Consider the following 20,245-nt stretch of genomic DNA (forward strand, 5'->3'; position numbering starts at 1 on the left):
TAACGCTGTGTTCCTGGAGCTTTTTCCTTCACTGTCTTCCCACCTAGTCCCTTGGCCCCTCCAATCCATCCTGACCCCTTTCGCCACCTACATTTTTCAAAGCCCTCTTCTCATCTAGCCTTTCCCAAGTTCACAAACCTTCCTCCCTCCAACAGGATCCCCAGGGCTTGTGGAGTGGGTTCCAGCACCCATGCTGGGCACCCCTTAACTAACCAGCTGCCCCCTGCTCCAACAAGCGCCCTTAGTGCTGCTTGCTGGCTGCCCTGCCCCCACCCCATGCCTTTGTTCATTTTTGGCCCTGATGCTGGGCAACCAGCGTGGAATGCCCCATCCCCTTCCTTTCCGGCTTATCTAAATCCTCCTAATTCTTCAAAGACCAGCTCAAGGCGCTCCCCATTCTGTGCAGCCAGCTGATCGCACTCCAGTGGATCTGAGGCCACCTTCTTACCTGGATAGGCTGAGCCTTTTAACTTGCCCGCTCCCCCAAAGGCCATCAGGCTTGGTCACTAAATGACAAAACACTCATAAGGAGTGAATATAAGAGCACTTAGCCCAGAGGAGGAGTCACACAGTCATTTCCCTTTCCCACTGAATGCACTTGAAATCTCCCTTAAATAAGTAATGGGGGTGAGGGGGTCCTAACACTAATGGAAACCAAACTTATTTTTGAAAAGTTATTGCTTGCCTGTTATGAGACCTTGTCAGTATCATCCTCAAAGAATTTTTTATTACCCACCCGGAAAGATCTTCTAAACAAGCCTAGTGTCAAGGTCTCTACTGTTTTAGAGCCTAAAATAGGAGACAGAGAGAGAGAGAGAGAGAGAGAGAGAGAGAGAGAGAAAGGAGGCGATTACATGAAGAGGGAGAGGAAGGGAGCCAAAAAAAACAAACTAGGTTTTTTTTTTAAAAAAGGATATTTCCCTCAACCAAGGAAAGCCAGATGCTAAGTAATGCCACACGTTTCCTGCTGATTCTCACCATCTTCATGACTGGCAATCTCCAGGTGTTGTTCTTTACATGGACCATGTGATTTAATGCCCATGAAATGTGTATTACCTTCCCATTTTACTGACGAGAACACTGGAACAGAGAGGTAAAGTAATCTGCCTCAAATCACACAGCTGCTAAATTGCAGAGCCAGGATTTGAACCCACAGTAGTCTGACTTCAAGGTACATTTGGCACCCTGCTCTTCTGCCTCCCCAGGCAGAGAACAACATCACAACACAAACAGCAATAGTGGGATAGCAATTTGTGCAAACAGATCTGTCCAAGAGGGATATGGAAAATGGGGACAGTATATTTACAGTAGTGGCGATTTCAACCCCTCCCACCTGGCCCCTGATGCCTACCCTCTCTCTGCAAGTGCAGGCTTGGACGCAAGATCAAAAGACACATTCTGAAGGCCCCAAATTAGGCTATTATCCTTCCTGGCCAATGCACCTGCACTGGTCCATAAAACTGCTGAGAGAAATTGGCAGCTTTACCCAAGTAAATACGGAAATCCTCATAATAACTGTACAAAGGTGGAAGGGTCAGGTCCTCATCCCCATTTTAGAAATGAGGAAATGGAGGAACAGAGGTGAAATGACTTGCCCAAATTCAGAGCTGGTTGGAGCTGCAGCCAAGAACAGAAGTGTGTCTGCCTGCAGACCCAGGGCTTTCTGTTTTGCTTCAGTCTGTGCTGTGGGGCTGACTTTTAAGTAAAATCATCTCACACTGGGGTCACTCCCTTGGGCGGAGGGTGTGGGATATGTGCAGTGCCACATTGGCCCGTGCCAGGCAAGGCCATGGGGAGGTTCCACAGGGCAATTAAGATTTCAAAACACCTTTTCGGGGCAGGGCTCTCTAGACCGACTCCATTCTGTGGCATAACTAAGAAGAGTGACTGCACATAATCTGAGATTAGCTCTAATAAATAGGTGCTCAAAAAAATACTCGTGAGATGCACACAGGAATGGATGTCAAACTACACTTCTCACATGCTAGAATAAAATGAAGGGCAAGGACCTCAGAATGACCATCTACCACGGGTCACACAGAGAAAATTTGCCTGGGGGACCAGTGAACCTAGCCTGAAAAATCATCTTCTAAAACCTGAAACCCAAAAACACGGTGAAAACTTTGGGAGGCTCCCCAGAGAGGAGAGAAAAACTCCCTTGTTTGGAGAACTAAGTGGAACAGGAACTTGAACTAATGAAAGTAATTTTGGGGTGCAACACTTTGGAAGGTATCAGGGTGTAAAGTGCAAGTACAGATAAAGGAGTGGATTTCGGTGATTACACTCAAAGGACAGTAATTAGAAGAAAGAACATATAGGCCAAAGGAGAAAAAACGCACACCTAAGTCACAGGTCGCTCTCCAGGGTAGATGCACTGACCTCGATGTCCGCTTGATCTTGTATGTCTCGATTTGGCCAAACTCCACTGATCTGAGTTGAGACTAGCTTCAGGCCATCCCTGGAGATTCCTGGGCCTGCCAGAGATTGACAACTATCTTGAGTGTGTCCCAGGCTAAGCTGGGCTCTAAGAGTCCTCCAGGAAGGGGGCTGCCTCAGGAAGCACTCCCTTCATGGAAATCAGGGTAAGAGCTAGACCCAGGGTTACGTGGAAGGCATGGGCCGAAGGGCCACTTAACCTGCTACAGTTGGTCTCCAGCTCCCCTAATAATTAGGTGGGGGCCACGATCATGTATTTGGCCTGTCAACACAATGGAGTGAGTTTCAAAAAGCTCCAGGAACCTGTTTTGCTAGAGAAAGAAGTTTACTATTAAACACTCTGACCAAGGGATATGAAATAATACTGATAAATTCAGAAGAAAAAAAAATTCCAATAAACTACGGTGACATTCCAGAAAAAGCAGAGGGCCAGTTAGGAGGACACGTTTTGCTTTGGGAGAAAACAGTCCTAGTTTTGGCTCAGAAACAGTGTCTCTAGCATTGTGTTTCTTTCATTACTGCTAAATTTCAAGGAAGGAGAGTTGGGGGCGGGAGGCAGGGAAGCAGGGCTACCTCTTTTGGACAATGCGCTCCCCTATCAGAGCAGACTGCTGTTTGGTTTCCTGTCTCTGGGCTCTCTGACATTCCTGCTTCAGATGACAGACTGGGTCTAAGAAAGGGACACATCAGGCTTGAAAACGAGAATGCTAAAAAAACATCATAATACTTCCCCTTCCACCTCACTCCAAGTGGAATTTTGACTGGACTATTAGCAAAGCAGATATCAATTGTTTTATGACTCTAGGGTTTGTTTGTTTGCTTGCTTGTTTTTAAGCTAGAACCAATGATAAATGAAGCACTTCAAAAAGAAACCCAATTTCCAGAATAATGTCTTAATTCCTAGTATTTAAAGGTTGAGGTTGTATTTGTTTATTTTCCCGTAAACACAACTGGGTGTGAAAACAGAATAAGAAATACCACTTAAGATAACTGTTCATTTTACAGCAAAAATGTTGATTTGTAAATATGAAGATGGCAAGTATCTAAAAGGGGATAGAGATAAAATGGAATGGAATTGATTTTTTTTTTCCTCATAGAATGTATTAGATCCTACTCATCTCTACTAACACCTCCCTCTCCCCACAGATGAGGGAGGGAAGAATGATTTGGGATAAGGCAAACGAAAAAACTCAAGTCTACCAAATCTACTTGGGTTGTTAACAACTTTGGAACTAAAAAAAACCCCAAAAACCCCAAAACTTGCTTCAGTTTGGGTTACTTATAAATTTTAAAGGCCTCTTGTCCTAAAAGTCCGCCTAATATTTCAAGTTTGCTTCCTCCAAAGAAGAAAAAAAAAAATCTTATTGCAACTTTCCAAAACTCCCATTTTTTTCAAGGAAGGTTATCAGTAGCCTACTGTTTGATCCTAGTAGCTTTCTTATTATTATATTGTATATTTATCCATAAAGAAAAAATGTGGTAGAACAAGACATTAAAAGAAGGTACTATTATCATCAGTTTTTGGAAGTATAGGGCCTGACTTGCTGCCTCAGCAACTTTTAATTAATTCCTTTAGAGAACATTATAAATCATTCCCTTAGATTTTAAAGAAAATCCAAAAATAAAAAGTTTAAGAAAGAAACTTGCCAACAGTTTTCTTTTCCAACCATTTCTTTAAAACTTGGTTTCTGGAGAACCAAGAGAAAAATAAATTGTTAAAGTAGGTTTTAAATAGTTAATCCAGAAATTTGTTAACCCACAACTGACAGAATATAACAACAAAATTGGGATTATGAAAAAAGTTGTTATTGTAAAACAATAAATATGAGTATTCTCCTTCTGTTTTCAATATATAAGATTAAAATTTTCCAAAGTATCATTAAATGAATTTCTTATTTCCAGTTCTCCTTTTCTTTGCGCTTTTTATTCTTAAAACAATTTGGAAATCAGACGTAGAATACAGTAAAATTTTTGTCCTTAAAAAAAATTATCCAAAGTCTTTGTCTTTAAAAAGAAATAAATCTGGGATTTTTTTCTCAATATATTTTATGTTTTGCTTCAATACTTTTTCTAAAGATTTCTTTCTGAAAACATAAGCAAGACTTTCAAGTCAGCCCAAGCTGCCAAAACTGCTTAAGTTCTCCATCCAATGAAGCCTCCTGTGCCTAGAGCAGTCCATGTTAAATGAGAAAAAGGATGGGTGACATCTTTCAGATAAGGAATGCTAGTCTTCTAAACTGTAAGGTGGTAATCCTGATCCCAAACTGACAGCTTCAGGGCAAAATGCCTATCTCAAAATAAACACCCTACCACCCACCACAAAACAAGAATAAATAAATAAATAACACACACACACACACACACACACACACACACACACACAACCTCCTTTAGACTTCTAACCAATATGCACACAAATTCTCAAAATCACAATTTGGCAATGGCAAATTAAAAAAGGTAAAAGTATTTATTTACCCATATAAACACACTGGAGCAAAGGGTGTATGTAAAAAGGTTAACTGACTTTTCATTATGACATAACACAGGCATCTTAAGCAATAGCAAGTGTGTAGAGACATGATAACTCCCTGGGTGGGGACAGGGAGTTTAGGGGCAGGGACCAAGGCCTGGTCTGGGCTACTGATCTACCAGAAAACAGCCTGAAACAGGAAAGAGCACACATATGCCACTTGGAATGTATGACGCAAACCCCAGCCTTGAAACAAAGAACAGGAAACAGCTCTGCTGGCTGTGCTGGAGAGAAAGCACAGAGAAACATTTAGCCGGCCCTCCCTGACCCTATATTCATGAGCAGCTGGAGTTTTTTAAGACAACAACAGGGGGGTGGAGGTGTTTGTTCTATGGGTGTGAATAATAACACCAGCTTTATACAAGGGACCTGCCCTATTTACAAATAGGTGCTTCCACATACAGTAAACATCATAAGTGAACATGGGATTTTATCATATTAAAGCAGCGGAGACCTTCCTAATTAACACCAGCCTCCCTACCGATTTCTTTTGTCTCTTTATCCCCCGTCCCAATGGCTGGTCTCTAGTCATGATCAAATTCTGGGTTAGGGTAATAATTATCTTTCCGCCTCAGAGCATCAGGAGGAAAATGAAGATAGAGCACTGCTGTTAAGAATTCAGATGACAATTGGATTATCCCACACAACTGAAAATTGGACCAATTTTAAGTGTCCCTTAGCCGCAGAACTAAATTCCAAGACACTGAGTGTGGGACAGCTAGTTACCCCAAATTTTCACTGTCCTTTTCAATTGCATGATTATAAACATATTTGCACACAGCTGCACATCTGTTCTACATGTACACACATCTATAGAAATTTACCTTTTGAGAATATGATGCTGTTCCTGACATTTAATCCAAAAGTGTTACACAATCTGTAGAATAGAATATCAATTTTCATAAGATATCCTAAAATGTTTATTTTCCTTTAGGTATTTTTAAGGTAGTAAAATCCAATCATAGTCCTTTCCCCCCATTATTTCTCTTTATATTGTCAGCCAGGACTGTTTAACTCAGGTTTCTATTATCAGACATTTAAGAATCTGCGTGGACATAACTACAGATAAAAAATGTTCTTAAAAAAGGGGGAAAAAAGCATCACTGTGCTCATAGCAACCAGAAGACTGGGTTTTAATTTAGAAACTATGCAATGAAAAAAAACCAATACCTTACTCTAAAGCTATGTTACTATGTTTTATATCTAACAAGGTTTTGTGGTCTAAGTAGCTACTTTTCCTTGTTATTCTCATATTAGAATTGTTACAGTTGCATTCTCCTTTATGCAAGCCCAACGTTCCTTAGACAGTGTAGCTTCGTTGAACTTACTAATAGTACACTAGGCTTTTTTCTTCTAATAGGTCTGCAGCAAACCCCACTGACTAGAAATTGAGATGGTTCTCTATAGAGTCGAATCAAACATCTCATTTCAGGTTTCTGTTAACAGCCTAAGGTCAACTAACATACTACTCCATGTTTCAAGCCAAAAGAAACTCATTGCTCTACTTTTTCTTTAAAAAATACTAACTCCCAAAATTTTAATGAGATATTGATGCTATCAGATTGTTTTTCCCCTGAAAGCAAGTCTTGCCTGGAGTTAGGCAGATTATCATCCTAATGGATTTCTCTTATAAAAATGTGCCTCAAATTCACAAATAAAGCATCAGAAAAGGACATTACAAAATTGCTCTGTGGAAAAACCTATAGTGATCAAGTGCCCTATTCCTCACTTGAGTTTGCTTTTAATTACAGATACTAAATCCAAATGAAGTCAGAATACCACTTCATCCTTTTCCCATATATCAGACTTTTGTGGGGATATAATCAATATATCTAAAGTGTCTTGGGTGATATTAATGGAAAAATACCATTCCGAGTTTAAAAATTCAGTATAAAATATTTATTTTAGTGAAATACAAAACGGTGAGCAATTTCCAATTTCCGTTTATCCTGACTTATTAAAAATACGTCTCATTCACTGTTTTTCAGCTATTATTTTTGTATGTCGCCGTAAAATTTAAAACACGAAACTCCCTGTTATCTGCCAAAGAAGTGGCAATGACAATTCCAGGTATTATTTGCTATCTCCAAAAAAGCCATTCTGAAATCTTAGGTAGGTCCCAAGGGTCCAGGTCCAGGGATCAATCTCTGGGTCCCGGCCCGGATCGGGTCCCTAACTGCAGGCAGTTGCCTAAGGCGTTCTCCGCCACCAGCCACGCTGCAATCTTTGCTCCAGGCACTGCGGCAGGTTCTCTCCGTGCCCCCGAGGAGGACGCTCCAAATCGGGCCAGCTCTTTATTCCTGCCCCCGGGGATCCAGACGCCCTGGATGCTCCTGGGCTCCAGGACCGAGAATGGGATGCTGCCTCCAGTCTCAATTGCCCCAAGTTTCTTCCCAGAGGGACCGGGAGACTGTTCCAAGTTTGCTCCAGCGGGCGAGCGGCCGCGCGCCCCGTCCGAGAAGGGGGGAGGCGGGGGGCGCAGGCAGAGGGCGGGGAGGAGGAGGGCGCGGGAGAGGGGGGTGGGGGACCCGGAGGGGGAGGAGCAGGAGCGCGCGGCCTGGGCGCTACCTTTCTCCACACAACGTTGCCACATGCGGAGAGTACTGAGATTTCTGGGGCTTTGGAGGGAAGCGCGAGCGAGCGGGCGGGCGGCGGCTGGGGGACCACACAGGTGAGCCCCCACCCGCGCCCCCGCCGGGGCAGCGGTGGGAGCTGCCGGGCCTTGTTCCCTCGCACCCCCAGATCAATACGGTGGCTCCCCCTAATCCCATACTTGCAACCGCTGAACCTGGGGGCCTCCTCTCCTTAGTCTCCCTCTCCGCCCCCACCCCTCTCTGCGAGAAGCTGTTGCACTTTCCCAAGCCCACAGGCGCCCCCACCCCCGCGCTGCACCCCAACCTACTCAGAGCACCCCCACCCATTCACTGAGCACCCCCCAAGAAGAAAAAATGAAACCAGATAAGCTAAAAGGGAAGGCAGCAGGAGTCGGGCGAGAAGGAAAGGTGAGGGAGAGGGGACTTACTTTTCGAGGCGCGGTGCTGAGCGCTGCAGAGGAGAAATAAAGGCCCGGATCCGGGCTGCCTTGAACCCCGCGAATGCAGTAATGTCAGCGCTCTAGTCCGGGCGGCGGTAGCGGCTGCGGCCGCAGGGGACGGGGACGGGCGCGCGTGCGGCGGGCGCGGCTCAGCACGGCAGGCGCTCGCGCTGCGCTCCGGCTCGGGCCCCGGCTCCGCGCGGCTCCGCTCCTGGCTCCCCTCTGGCTCCTGGCACCAACTCCGGGCAGTCACATGACGCCGGCGCCGCTCGCTCTGCGAGCCTCCCGGGGCTGGCGGGGTAAGTAGAGGCTGGGACCCGGGGTGGGAGGGTCAGGGAGGGAAGAGGGAGCCGCCGTGGCCGCCCGGGCTGGGCGGGTCCCCACCCACTTGGGTGGAGGCAGCCGCCGGAGGGGTCGACCGAGTCACTCGCGCAAACACGCACCCCGCCCTGCGCCCTTCCCCCGCCACCCCCGCCTCCCGCGCCGCCTCCGCCCCGCCCCGCCCAGTCACCCGGGGACGGCCTGACAGACACTCATTATTCCCCGGAGCCGGGCGCCGCCCCGCCGGCTGAACCTGTCCCGCGAGGCGCGGTGCGGCCGTGGGGCTGGGCGTGCGCGGCGCGGCCCCCGCCCGGGAGCCCCCGCCCTCCGGCCCCTGCCCGGCCGGGCGTGCTGGGCCCCGCGCCCCCGCCCCGGAGTCCCCGCCCGCGTCCCCTCCCTGCGCCCTCCGCCCTCCGCCCGGGAGTCCGCGCCCCGCCCGCCCGGGACCCGGCGCTGCGCCGCCGCCCGAGCCTGGGGGGAAGGAAGGGCGGCGCTGCCCGCTCCGGGCGTCACAGGGCTGTAGCCCGCTGCGCCGCTTCCAAAACACACAGCTGGGCTCGCGGGCGAGCCGAGGCGGGGGACCCGGGCTGGCCGGGGCCATCAATCAGCCGACACCGGCGGGAAGGGCGGCCCCGGGCGCGGCGGGAAGGGCTGGGCCCTGCAGCCAGCGCGGCCCCTCCTGGGCCGAGTGCATTCAACTCTCTTAAAGAAAAAGCAGAAAAAGGCACGGGTGGTGAAGGGGCGGGTGGGCGGGGCGGATTCGGGAAAGAAAAAGCGCCGGGGAAAGGGGGGGGCAGTTGGGGTGACTGAAACCCTAAAGTGGCCCGGAGTTTCCAAGGTCATTCCACATCCTGTTAGCGCACTCTTTCTTTGTGCCTCGGGGCAACGGGTCCCCCTCTTCTCCTGCCCGGCGCAGGGGCGGCCCAAGTGGCGCCCCTTGCCTCCTAGGACTTTTCTCTAAAGGCCTGGAGACCCCCCCCAAAGCAAACTTCCCACGGGCCCGGCCTGCCGCCGGAGCGAAAAGGCGAGTCATAGCAGCGGCATTTGCTTAGCCGGGCCTGCTAGAAAACTTGGCAAACTTCGGTCCGGATGCTCCCGCCGGGAGGGAGAACTCAGGGCGAGCTGAGGGCGAGCTGAGGGCTCGGCCCAGCGACCTTTCCTTTCACGTCGGTTCTCTGGGACGGAGCACGAGCGTGTTCAGTGGTCTTCACAGTGCTGCGAGCCGGGCGGCGGAAACGTGCGTTCGGTCCAAGCCAGGCTCGGTGGAGGACTTTGTATGGCATGATACCCGAGTTCAATGCTTTTTGAGTTTCTTTTGAAACAGTATTAATATAATAAAGAATGCAATAAAAAAAGAACAAAGGACAAATTGGTTCAATTGTTTTAGTCCTGTGTAATGTTTAAGAACGACACTGCTTCAGTCTATGGCTTGTTATTGCTTCAAGATGTTTGAAAGGCCCTTTAAGTTCACCATTCTCACTTTGATACTTCATCCAGGCATGGTACTACTTAAAACGTAGAGATGTAATATATTCCCAGCCTCATCATGTAGCTAGCTATACAGTAATGTAGAATTAGTACCCGAAACCTCAAGTAGTGAAATTGCATATTGTAAAAAATGCACAGACAGAAAAGACCACATGGAAAACACCCAGAACTGACATAGATTTAGGTGCCATCATGTTGTCTCATAAGATTATCTGTAAAATGTAAAGGGATGAGGGTTTTAAAGAAATCAGAGAATAAAAGCCAAATGCAAGAAAAAAAGTTGGATTTGTGTCAATTACTAATTGCAGTTTATTGATCGCTGATAACATTAAATGTCTGATTGGATGCCTTAGATTTGTATTCGCTGAAAAACTTGCTTAGCGATGACTGATGGTATTGTTTTGCATTTCTGTACCTGGCTCGGAGTAGGGGCTCAAAAAAATACTGTCTTCACTTAAGGGACACAGAGCGATGAAAACCTGAAGCGCATAAACCATGTTTTTCACATGCTCATGTGGGTGTGGACCCAAACAAGAAGAGTGAAATAGGTCTTATCTGAGAAAAGTGGGGGTGGCTTTGGTATGGAAGGGGAGGGATGGAGGAGAAAAGTCATCAAAAAAGTTAATTATTGAATACACTGTGTTCAGTACCCTGTGGGGCGCAGCTCAAACACAACTTGTACAAAAATGAATCCATCCAGTGAAGGACACCACCATCCCCCAGGTGACCAAACCAGAACTGCCTGAAGTCATCCTTGATTCCTCCTCCTCCCTAGCCAGTCACAGCCCTGTAATTCACTGAATCTTGGACCAACTCAGTCACTACCCACTCCTTGGCCACTATCCTGGTCCAGCCTGTTGCCACGGTGTCTTGTTGGTCATCCTGTTTGTAGTGTAGCTGAGGGTGTGTGGGAAAGGGAGCAAAGGACTAAAAATGCTTTTTCTAAAATGCAAACTTAAACTTGTCAATCCCTTCAATGACTTCCCTCCAGATAAAGTCCGTTTGCTCCCTTGCTGACCTGGCTTCCACCTCTCATACATTCATCTCTCCCTGTGTTCCCCTCACGCTCTTCTCCAGCAAAACTGAAATCTTCCCCTTCCCTTCCTTTCCTTTCCCTTCCCTTCCCTTCCCTTCCCTTCTTTTCCCTTCCTTCCAACTCATTCTCCCTGCCTTTGGCCCTTTGCACATGCTCATTTTTCTAGGTGGACTAGGCTCCTTGCCTTCTCCAATTTCTGACTTCCATTCTCATTTACCTAAATTCTAATCATCCTTTAAATATTATCTTAAATGACATTTTCAACAAAATGTATCTTCTTGTATTACTATCCCCCATCCCACCTTTGGACAAGTGGAGACATTCCTTCTTAGTACTCTGATAAGCTCCCATGCTTCACCTCTTTCAACATTTTTTTATTCTTATAATTGGCTATAAATCTCTCTATGGCACTCTCTGAGGGCACAGACCTTGTCTTTTTAGCAAAATTGTATTCTTGTGTCCCAGATGTTCAATGAATACTTGTAAAATGAATAAATGTGAGCTTCGAATTGAGAAGTCATTCACAGCTAAAGAGATGAAAGGAGGCTTAACGGTGGCAAGTGGCCGTGAACCGTACCTTTGAAACAGTGAAGAGGAAGGAAGAGGGAGTTCTCACTGAATGTTTTTAAGCAGAAGAATGAGATGGTGAAAGCAGAGCCTAGGTCTTCTTTTCATCCCTGACACTAGTACAGTGCCTGGCACATGCTAGGTGTTCAGTAAATCCTGGATAAATGAAATATCCCTAGCTTGGTCCTTGTAGCTGTTTTACTCTTGTTCTTTGAGGAGAGGAGGCTAATCTCCTTTAGGTTTGGGGCAGGTTATGCTCAAGGAAGGATGCTATCCCTTCCCAGCCCCAGCAGCACTGCTCCCAAGCAATCATCGCAGTCCGTCTCTTTTGCCATGACTGGTTGGAGAGTAGATATGTGACCTAGTTCTGGCCGGTGGGATATGAAGGGAAGTGCGATGGGACTTACGGGAAATGCTTTTTTTCCTGACAAAAGGAAACTTGCAAAGATAAACCCCCAGACCTGCTCTGGAAGTTACGTGCGGATGTCATGCTTGACGCTATCATAGCCATCTTGTAATCAGGAGAGGAAAGCAAGGTTTCAGGTTTCCATACGGATAACTCTTTTTTTCATCATTAGTTTTCAGCTCAACTATTATCTCTGCAGGGATGACTTCCTTGACCACACAAGCTAAAATATCCCTCCCTTCCCCATTCACTGTCTAAGCGTCCGTGTTCATCTTTTTGTGACCTTTTGTCTCTATTAGAACCTGGGCTCCATGGTAACAGGAGCACTGTCTTCTTCACTCCTGTTTCCCAATCTCCTAGAACAGTGTCTGGTAAATACAAGGTGTTCTAAAAGGATTGTTGATTAACAGATGACAGCAAAATAGTCACACTTATGTTGAGAGTGATTCAGGGCCTAGTGGACGCAAGCTACTACAAACCTCCATTTCCCCTTTTATGTCACAGTGCTGTGTCGGGCGATCTCTTTCTGATACACACACATATATTCCTGAGATTCCTTTTTCCTTCTTCATCCTGTCAGAGCTTTTCCATTCCTTCCCCAGGAAAGTTTCTCCTCCTCACTTGATGATGGACAAAGTTATGAAGGCAGAAAAGTGTCATGTTCTTGTGAAATTATAAGCAACATAGATGCATCTACATTAAGAAAGAAAGAAAGCTAGATGGTGTTTTTCTTCCAGTTTTGAGATATCGATATATTATTGACCTATAACATATGCAAGTGTAAGGTGTACAACATGATGATTATGTACACATCTATATTGCGATAAGCTTACAGTTAATACCTCCATCTCCTTATCTAATTACCATTTTTTGTAGTTGTCACATTTATGATCTACCCTCTTAACTACTTTCAAGTATATAATACAGTATTATTGATTATACCCACCACGCATACACCAGATACCCAGACCTTATTCGTCATACACCTGGAAGTCTGTACTCTGACCAACATGTTCCTATTTCCCTCACTCCCCAAACCCTGGCAACCACCATTCTAATCTCTGCTTCTGAGTTTGGATTTTTTAGATTCCACATGTAAATGACATCACATAGTATTTGCCTTTCTCTGTATGCCTTGTTTTACTTAACACAATGCCCCCCAAATCCATACATGTTACAAAAGGCAGGATTTCCTTTTGTAATGGCTGAATAATATTCATATATATCACATTTTCTTTACCCCTTCATCCGTTGATGGACACTTAGGTTGTTTCCATATCTTGGCTATTGCAAATAATGCTGCGATGAACATTGGAGTGCAGATGTCTCTTTGAGATAGTGATTTCATTTCCTTTGAATATAAATACCCAGAGTGGGATTGTTGGATCATATGGTAGTTCTATTAATTTTTTGAGGAACTTGAATAGAACTTCCATACTGTTTTCTGTCGTGGCTGCACCGATTTATATTCCCACCAATAGTGTACAAGGGTTCCCTTCTCTCTACATCCTCACCAACACTTATTGTCTTTTGCCTTTTTAAATAATAGCCATTCTAACAGGTATGAAGTGATATCTCATGTGGTTTTGATTTGCATTTCTCTGATGGTTAGTGATGTTGAGCATTTTCTCATGTACCTGTTGGCTGTTTAGATGTCTTCTTTGGAAGAATGTTTATTCAAGTCCTTTGCCCACTTTAAAATTGGATTTTTGTTTGTTTGTTTTGTTTTGTTTTTGCTATTGAGTTGTATAGTTCCTTGTATATTTTGGATATTAACCCCTTATTGGATAGATAGTTTGCAAATATTTTCTCCCATTCTGTAGGTTGCCTTTTTATTTTGCTGATTGTTTCTTTTACTGTGCAGAAGCTTTTTAGTTTGATGTAATCCCACTGGATGATTTTTGCTTCTGTTGCTTATGCTTTGGGTATCATATCCAAAACTTTTTGCCAAGCTCAATGTCAAGGAGTTTTACCTCTACGTTTTCTTCTGGAACTTTTACAGTTTCAGGTCTTACATTTAAGTCTTTAATCCATTTCAAGTTAATTTTTGTGAGTTGTGTAAGATAGGGGTCCAATTTAATTCTTTTGCATGTGAATGTCCAGTTTTCCTAACACCATTTTTATCAAAGAGACTATCTTTTCCCCACTGAGTATTCTTTTTCCCCCCTTCTTCTGCCTCTCCTCCTTCCACTCCGGTTCAAGCCGTTGTCTCTCAGTCTAGTTATGTAGGACACAGCTCCCTGGCCCATGATGGTATTATGAGCCTTGTGTCCCCCAGGCTGAGGCAGTCAGTTGCCTGTCATCAGTTGGCCGCTCACAGCAGCTCACGGCAGCTCTCTCCGGCTGCCGGCTGCTCACGCTGGCTGCCGGCCATTCCTGGCAGCACACAGCAGCCCACGGCAGCCCACGGCAGCTCACAGCAGCTCACGGCAGCTCATGCCGACCTCCGGCTGCTCACAGCAGCCCAGCTCCAGGGAGAGCCATTGTTCACAATCTTAGCTGTAGAGGGCGTTAGGAGCTCCAACCTGAGCCACCAGGACGGCCCTCTTTCTTTCTTTCTTTTTTTCTTTTCCTTCCTTCCTTCCTTCCTTTCTTCCTTCCTTCCTTCCTTCCTTCCTTCTTTCCTTCCTTCCTTCCTTCCTTCCTTATTTCCTTCCTTCCTTCCTTTCTTTCTTTCTCTTTAATTTTTATTGGGGAACAGTGTGTTTCTCCAGGGCCCATCAGCTCCAAGTCATTGTCCTTCAATCTGGTTGTGGAGGGTGCAGCTCAGCTCCAAGTCCAGTCACCGTTTTCAATCTTTAGTTGCAGGGAGCGCAGCCCACCATCCCATGCGGTAATTGAACTGGCCACCTTGCTGTTGAGAGCTCACGCTCTCACCAACTGAGCCATCTGGCCGCCCCCCACTGAGTATTCTTGGCTATCTTATCAAATATTAGTTGACCATATATGCGTGGATTTGTTTCTGGGCTTTCAAGTCTGTTCCATTCGTCTATTTGTCTGTTTTTATGCCAGTACCATATAGTTTTGATTGATATAGCTTTGTAATATAGTTTGAAATCAGGAATTGTGATGCCTCTAACTTTGTTCTTTCTCAGAATTGCAAAGCCATATGTTTTGAAGTAAAGTTAGAAGTGGTAGATAAATGCCATCCATCTCAAAAGCATTACAAAGGGTCCAGAGATTCTCGTTAGCATTTCTACATGTTTCCACCTGTATTATCCATCATCTGTCCATCCATCCAATTTAGGATTGCCAGGAAATATTGAGGTTGAGTTAGGTGACCAAGAGTTCTAGTAAAGGTCAAACTGGATTATGATCCCTCCCACCCCCACGAGGAGCTCTCAGCATTACTTGCGCAGGTGAATGATTGGAATTGTCCTGGATTATGTCTGGCAGAACAAGGCAATTAAAGGACAGTGGTACAAAAATCATTGTAATGTTGGATCTTGGAATGTAAGTCGGAGAGCTGAACGAGGAGGAGACTCTAGACATCTAGCCAAAGGGTCAGGGAACTGGACGTTTCAAATAGGTTGAAGAGCAGGCATGTTGGGAATACTGTAGTAAGTGACCTAGAACATTAGGAGGTGAATAGTCAGAAAGTGGGGATACAACATTTACAGGAGACACAGTCCTGGGATAGCAGGGTGCAGGGTGTGCCTTTGGGAGTGCAAGACTAGAGCGGGGTGGAGAAGATCCTGGAAGATAAGGAGATGAAGGAAAAGAATGACAAGAGTATTGAACATGGTTCCATGTAGATTCTGAGATGACTCAGAATTGTGGCCAGATTTGGCCCTTAGGCCACATCTTTCCTGAAATGAAGTGGGAAAATGTTTGGGGTCTGACCAGCTAAAGGGGTGAGTCCTCATTCATCCTTAGAACATTCAGTGGAGACCTTAAAGTACTCATACCTTAGCAACTGGGAAAGAATGGTTAGATATATCCTCTTTTTTCTATAGTTAAATCTGCTTTCCTTGAATGATGATTATTCAAGTTAAAAATAATCACTCATATTTAGTTGTTTCTTGGTTGTTTTACTAGTAACATATGTCAGTTGTTTTATTTTCTACTTTTATTGCAAATGTGCTATTTCTGCTTAATTGAGAGTTCAAGTCAGCTTTTGGAGACTTATCTGGGATCTTAAACATTATTTATAATATTATTTCAAAGGGAAATGAATTATAATTCCTAAATCAATGACCTATACATGTAAAGACGTGGAATGCAACTTATTTCTAAGTCGAGGACTTACCTAGATTTCTCCTGTGCTGGGAGGCAGAATAGAGAATAGGAGACTCACAAAGTAAGATAAACTACTTCCCCTTTTTCAGTTTGTTTTAGAATAAGGCTAACTCTTTCTGTTTCCAACCCTCTCCTCTGTGTTATGGAAAAAGCACTGGCATTTCAATTCTGGATTTAAGTTAGTTCAGTAAGTGTTGGTTAAACATTTACCATAGGTCTGGGGTGGGTGTAGGAGTGCAAGAACTATATATAATATGGTCCCTGCATTCAAGGAATTTGAGAGAATATCTATCTATCTATCTATCTATCTATCTATCTATCTATATATTTGCTTAATTAATTATTAATGCAGAATATAATCAGTAAAATTTAGAAAAGGACCATAATATGGGAGTTAAAAGGATTAAAAGGTAAATTGATTCATTCGAAAACTATGACTATTCTTGTGTGGTTTGGTCTTTGTCTTCAAGGAGCTTACAGTCTTGCAAGAGAAATTACATCAGGTCAGGAAACATCCAAAAATCTTCTTGGAGGAGGTGATATCAGTGCTAGAATTTCACTGTTAGAGAGAGACGGGGCTCTACACCACATTTTTGCATCCAGAAAAGGCACAGAGCAAAGGTTCGGTGGGGCCATGAACCTCTCAGCAGTGGTGTGAGTGAGGTAAAAAGGGTCAGCTGAGTCCGTGCTGTGGAGGAAATGGAATGCTGATGAGTTGCAACTTTTTTTCTGCAGACATTGGGAAACCATGGAAGGTTCCTGAATATGTGAATTGCGTGACAGTGTATAAAATGACTTTAAATATAACTCCAATGTAAAATTTCAATAGTGCAGTGCAGGAGGCAGCAACTATATAGTACATGTACCAAGGGAAAAAATACATATTTAGATGTGTATATACATACACCGTCTCTCTCTCTCTCTCTCTCTCTACACACACACACACACACACACACACACACACACACACACACCACACACGTGCTTCATGTACACATTTCACCCTCCTCAGAAAGCCAGCAAAGAGACAGTGTGTGACTTATGCTCTAGGGAAGTGGCCTTGGCACCTTCCTTTTCCTGCTCATTCCAAGTGTGTTGCATGGCTGCACCCCAAACCCTGAAGTCTGAAGCACTTCCGTCTGTGTCAAAGTGCATTTGCACAGCTTTCCCTGGGAAGAGAACTTCTACCTTTAATTCCTTAGCTTCCCAGCCCAGCAAGCCAGTTCACACTCACAAATGCTTTAGAAGTTTTGCTAATATGTTGTAGAAAAAAAAAGGCATATCGTTGGATCAAACGATCAGTAAAGAGAGTTCTTCATCGCCCTTGTTATTCAAAAAGATTTGCTAACAGCAGATAATTTTAACATCATGCTAATGGTTGTATCAAGTGAGGATGATATTTTTTTTCTTGGCCTTTCAATACTCTTGTTTTTTTTTTTCCTTTGATGAGCATGTATTATTTTTGTAAGAAGAAAGAAGTGTGCTTTTAAAAATAACTAAGAAAGGAATGTAAACATTGTGTATAATTAAATGTGGGACCTCAAGCACAGTTTTGCAAAGTGGCTCTCTTTGAAAGCACCCTGGGCTTAGAGGTGTGGTTCTCTGTTTGTGAGTTTTTAAGGGGAGGTGGGTGAGAAGGGTGGGGGGCGGAAAGGAGGGCCTCTAGGAGGTGGGAGGGGGGAACATCCCCCTTTATTGACTCTTTGGCTTTTTAACTGCTGCTTGAGTAGCTGGACCTGTGCAGGTCTTTGGAACTGGAATTCTTCCTCAAAATAATATGTATTTACTCTAAAAACCACTCCAAGGAAGCAAAGGTTAAAAACAAAACAAAAAAAAACCAACAGAAAAACCAGCAAACTGGACTGAATTGAACCGAAGTTCCTATTTCTCAAGAGATAGAAATATACTTCCTGGAGCACAAGGTCCACTCATCCTCTCCTATGGTCTTTCGCCAGGATCTGTTGATTCAACGGGAAACAGAAGTGTCAGCAGTTGTGCTGCATATGAATACAATGGGAGATTACCTTCAGCCTCCAAAAAGCACCAATAATACAAGGGTGACCAGGACGTCCCATTAGTGGGGTTCCAGGTTCTCTCAGGTTTCTTTCTATGCTACATTTGTTTGTCTGTTATTGTTCTTAAGGTTTTCTGGGTAACTATAAGCAACAGACCTTGTTAGTTCCTCTTGAGATTGCCCACTACTCCCCACCCTTATTTCTCACCTCCCAGCATCCTGTTTGTCTCCCTGACTCTGTCCCCCGCCCCATCCCCACCCCCACTGAGCTACCAGTTCTTATAGCCATGTTTTTCTCTCCTCAGTTAGGTAATTTTAACTTTCTGTTTTTATAAGAGTTCTCACACCAAAGGAGGCATGTCATATATTCAATTTTTTATGTATTGATTTGTGCTTTCTTCTATTGTGCATACCTCTCAATTATGTCTGGGCCTATATTCCAGTGTTTGTCCCATCCATCCCCCTTCCCTTTTCTTGAAGACACTGTATTTCCAGAAAGGGATAAAAGGAAATATGGGTAACTTTGGACTATATACAAGACTTTTGGGGTGATTTTTGCCTATTTAACATTACTCTGTTTTGATAGGAACAAAATCTACAATGTATACTGTGTTTATGCTCACATCAGTATAATCTTTATTCAATTTTAAAGACTATTTTAGCCCATCAATAACTTTATATGAACTGTTTCAACTTGTATTTCAATTTTGTTCATTATTGTTGCAAATGGATATGGTAGTTATTAAACATTATGGAATCTAACACCTCTTAAGTTTTACAGGTTTTATAAGAAATGTTTTTAAAAATTTTATAACACCATAATAAAATAAGTCATCAGTACCACTGAATATGTAATTCTGCCTAATATTCATAGTATTCATTTTCTTAAAAAAAGGAGGAAAGCACTTTCAGGACTCATTGAATACACAACTTTTGCTACACAGTAATTTATCTGATCAGTTTCCTTTTCTGGGCTGAAGATAAGAAAAATGAAGATTCAAAAAGAAGCAGACATTGATGATGGTGGAATCCTAAACTCGTTTCGTTTCATACTTCGTGGATGTCTGAAACATGAAGATTTTCCCCAGGTTCAGGCAAGTGTCTCTCCTTTTGCCTACGTTTATTTGGCAAAATTTTCAAATACAATTCACTTTCACTTGGTGCTGAAAAGGTAGATGCTGGCATCTTAAAGACATTCCCAAGGTTCAGGAAGAGACAGGAAAGATCTTGACGAGGATTTATTACTGTACCCTGGGAAAGATACTAGAATCTTACTTTGCTTTCCCTCACAAAATATCAAATACCTCAAGGTGTTCCCTGTTCTGTTGTGTTTGGAAGTATCTTTCCAAAGTCCAGCCCTTGGAACTTTGCTGTTTTGATTACATGGTAGTGCTATCCAATGAGAAGTACTATTTGGATGACATAATTTAATACATTCCTTAATACATTTTCCTTTACTTTCTTCTGTACTTGAAGCAAAAGTACATTTAGAGCCTTTAAAAAAAATCTCAGTTAATTTAATCTAGATCATTTTGTACAGATGATCTGACAAAGATGCATTGTCTAATTTCAGACACAGTGATTGCTGCTATGTCAGATGCCCTTCCTAATAACACCGTTGATTGTGTTATTTCAATTCCAGACAACGATCTTTCTATTTCAGTCTTTGAAAACTAGGGAAGGACGGCAAAGTTTGTTTATTTTAAAGAAAGTCTTTTCCTACATCATTGGTTTTTTTTTTTTTTTTTAAAAAGTGTATAATTCAAATTTTTTTGACTCTAAAGAAGAAATCTTCCAAAAATTTTTAAAAACTGTTTTTTATATACCAGAATTACCTCCCCTTTCAGCCCCCCATGTGGTTTATATTTCCAGTTAGCTTGAACTCCACTAGTTGTAAGTTAATGAGGATAAAGGCTTTATTTTTTTGTAATTCCTGATACAACTCTTTATACTTAATAGACAGTTCTGTATTATCCCAATGACTAATTTCCTTGACCATTTAATGACTTTTTTCATTTGATTTTGTTTATCTATAAAAGGATGCCTATACTCTGATTCATATAGTATTCATTTGTATTTTTATATTTTATGTCTTATTGCATATCACTTACTTGCTTTAGTATCTCTGAGTTGTATTTCTGAAAATATAAGCTTTACTCAAAATAGTGTTAGTA

At 43.6% G+C, this 20,245-nt stretch overlaps 1 protein-coding gene and 1 long non-coding RNA gene across 5 annotated transcripts in view; one reads left to right on the forward strand and one right to left on the reverse strand.

The window, feature by feature from the left end:
- The window catches only part of KLF3 (KLF transcription factor 3), a 35,271-nt gene extending 26,992 nt beyond the window's left edge, over window positions 1-8,279 (reverse strand). Inside the window, exons 1-2 of one of the 4 annotated variants that reach the window (XM_033106477.1) lie at window positions 7,989-8,175; window positions 2,380-2,474 (exon numbers count right to left, since the gene is read on the reverse strand). The gene's annotated coding sequence lies outside the window, so the exon portion shown is untranslated. Of the gene's footprint in view, window positions 1-2,339; window positions 2,475-7,988 lie in introns of those variants that run through there. The other 3 variants (XM_033106480.1, XM_033106476.1, XM_033106479.1) reach the window with 3 other exon arrangements.
- LOC117022425 (uncharacterized) lies at window positions 8,191-19,159 on the forward strand. The gene is made up of 3 exons (XR_004423050.1): window positions 8,191-8,299; window positions 18,013-18,156; window positions 19,032-19,159. It is a non-coding gene; the product is annotated as an uncharacterized LOC117022425 (long non-coding RNA).
- Window positions 19,160-20,245: the final 1,086 nt, after the last annotated feature.

The sequence above is a fragment of the Rhinolophus ferrumequinum genome, chromosome 5 (assembly GCF_004115265.2).
Source record: "Rhinolophus ferrumequinum isolate MPI-CBG mRhiFer1 chromosome 5, mRhiFer1_v1.p, whole genome shotgun sequence".
Lineage (NCBI taxonomy): Eukaryota > Metazoa > Chordata > Mammalia > Chiroptera > Rhinolophidae > Rhinolophus > Rhinolophus ferrumequinum.